Here is a 2,950-nt window from a genome sequence, read left to right as displayed (position 1 = left end):
CCCTGCTGGCCATCCTCTGTCCACATGGGGCGGCCATCTTTGACCATATGGTGGCAGCCATCTTGTGTGTTGGAGTGATGGTCAATTTGCATATCACCTCTTTATTATATAGGATTATCTCCATTTTAAAATGAGGAAGTTGAAGTTCAGAGATGCTCATGACTAGTAAGTGACTAAGACAGGTGCTCACACATGATGGGAGAAACAAATACAAATGTAGTGGCATGATTTTTCAGTCATTAGCTCAGATGTGAAAAAATAAAACTTTTTTCCCTTTTTATCTCCTTTAATCATCACCCAAGGATATGTTTTAAGAGAGGAAGAGAGAGAAAGAGAGAGAGAGAGAGAGAGCACGTGAGGAACAACAATGTGAGAGAAACATCGATCGGTTGCCTCTCATAGGGGCCTTGACTGGGGATTGAACCTGCAACCTAGGTATGTCCCCTGACCAGGAATCAAACCCATAACCTTTTGGTGCATGGGAGATGCAACAACCAACTGAGCCAAGCCACCAGGGTAAAAAATATAACAATTTTTGCAAACTGGCATCTGCTTTTACCTAAGGGCCGTCATCTGTATCACTATTTCTCCCTTAGAGATGACACCATGGCGTCAGTGGAACTGCTCTAATGATGCTTGCTACCCTGGATTCCCCAGAACAATGCACAGTGTCCCTGCCTCTCAAGTCTCTACCTCCTTAAATGCAGTTTAGCCCACAAGGTAGGGCACCGAAAACCACCAATGTCTGAAGCTTTTCTCTTCCCATCAAATTCTCTCCCAAAATTAGCTCAGAAGGTCTTTACGTGGGGAGATACAAGAACAGGTTCTGACTGACTGCGTCTGTTTATGAATTCTCTATATTTCACACCTGAACCCTAAACTGAACTTCAAAGCTAAGTGGTTTCTATTGATCTTTATCTGATTATGATCCAATAGGCACTGTTGGAAAATTATGTAACCGCTTAGTAAATCACAGTGCTACTTCTCACTAATAATACATTAAAGTACATGTTGTTCTTTTACCTGCAATTACGTTAAATTTTTATATTAATACCTAGTGTTATTAGTAAGGGTGCAGAAAGGAATACTCTATTCATTGCCTGCAGAAGGGCCTTGACTAGCTAGCTGCCTTCCAACACTTAACAAGTTCCTTAACATTCATATAAAATGATTTTACTTTTAAAATTTTATCCAAAGAAAACATTTGTATAAAATGATGTTGCTTATTAATTTTTAAAATGGCAAAGAACATATAGTCCAACAACAGGCAATGGTTACATTGATTATGGTAGATTTAGTAGTAGCATATTCAAATGTAAAGATATATGTGTGTATTGATATATACATAATTTATGTATGCACACACTTGCTCTACACATGTTTATTTATTTAGAGTACTTTCCAGCTGTAAATAACAGAAACCCCAATTCACAGATGGCTTGAACAGGGGGAAAACGCATTCTCTCCCGTAGTGCAGGTATAAGGCAGCTCCAGGAGAGTGCAACCGGCGGAATACTCTCAGTGGGACAGGCTCCTTCTGCCTACCCCCGTCACCCGCACTGTGTTTGCATGGTTCTCAGGCCGTCTCCCTTTATGATGACAAGATGCTGCCGTAGTTTACATGGTAGTGTCTATGTGAATGGAAGGGAGCCATACTGTGTGCATGTGTGTGTGTGGTACCCCCCTTTGCAGAATCAAGGGATATGATTATCTCTATTTTCACAGATATCATCAACTTGTACTTTGTAGAGGTTGTACCAATTTATATTTATATTTCCATTAACAACACATTACCTATTTTCTCACACCCTCATCATTCTTATTTCTAGCCTGATAAGTGAAAAGTGGTATTTTATCATAAATTTTACTGCATTTCTCTTACTTTGAAAGAGGTTATTCATCTTTTCATGTTTAAGGATCGTCTGTACTTCCATTTCTATTACCTGTTTGCTTTTATCCTTTGCTCATTTTTTCTATTAGGTTGTTGGGGGCAGCCAATCAATATTTCTCTCTTTCTGTCTTTCTCCCTCCCTTTCATTCTCTCTAAAAAAATATCCTAAGGTGAGGATTAACAGCAGGAGGAGGAGGAGGTGATGTGTCTTCACTTTTCTGTCTCACACTTTCCATGAACTGATGATGTGTATATGGGCATTTGTATGTCTGTACATGTATGTGAATATGTATGCATGCCCATGTGTGCAAGCATGTGTGCATGTGTGTATATAACTGCGTGTATGTGTGTGAATTTGTGGTGTGTGCTTGTGTGTCAAAAACAAACTGAAAATGACTAAAGGATTTAAATGTAAGAGGGGAAACCATAAAAATCCTGCAAGACTCCATAGACAGCAAAATGGATTCAGCAATACAACAAATGGAAATGAAAAATAAAAAGCTGGGGTAGGAAAATTATGTCTATTACGACAAAATAGACTTCACAGCAAAGGCTATAGTAAGAGACAAAAGAGGACATTGCATAATGATAAAGGAGCAATCCAACAAGAGGCTATTACTCTGGTAAGCTCTTTCGCGCCTAACATGGGAGCACTTAAATATGTAAAGCAAATCTTTATGGGCATGAATAGAGAGATCGACAGTAACGGATTTTAATACCCCATTGACATCAGTGGATAGATCTTCCAGACAGAAAATCAACGCCTTAAATGGCATACTAGATCAGATGGACTTAACTGATATTTTCAGAGCATTTCACGCCAAAGCAGCAGAATATACATCCTTTTCAAGCACATAGGGAGCATTTTCTAGGATAGACCACATGCTAAGACACAAAACAAGTCTCAAGAAGTTGAAGAAGATTGGAATCATATCAAGCATCTTCTCTGACCATTATGGTATGAAACTAGAAACCAAGCACAAGAAAAACTGAAACACACAAAGACATGAGGGTTAAATAACATGCTTAAAAACAATGAACAGGGTTCAAAGAATGTAA

The sequence above is a fragment of the Myotis davidii genome, unplaced genomic scaffold, assembly GCF_000327345.1.
Source record: "Myotis davidii unplaced genomic scaffold, ASM32734v1 scaffold221, whole genome shotgun sequence".
NCBI lineage: Eukaryota > Metazoa > Chordata > Mammalia > Chiroptera > Vespertilionidae > Myotis > Myotis davidii.
The sequence above is the reverse complement of the archived record's forward strand: the minus strand, read 5'-3'. Positions refer to the sequence as shown.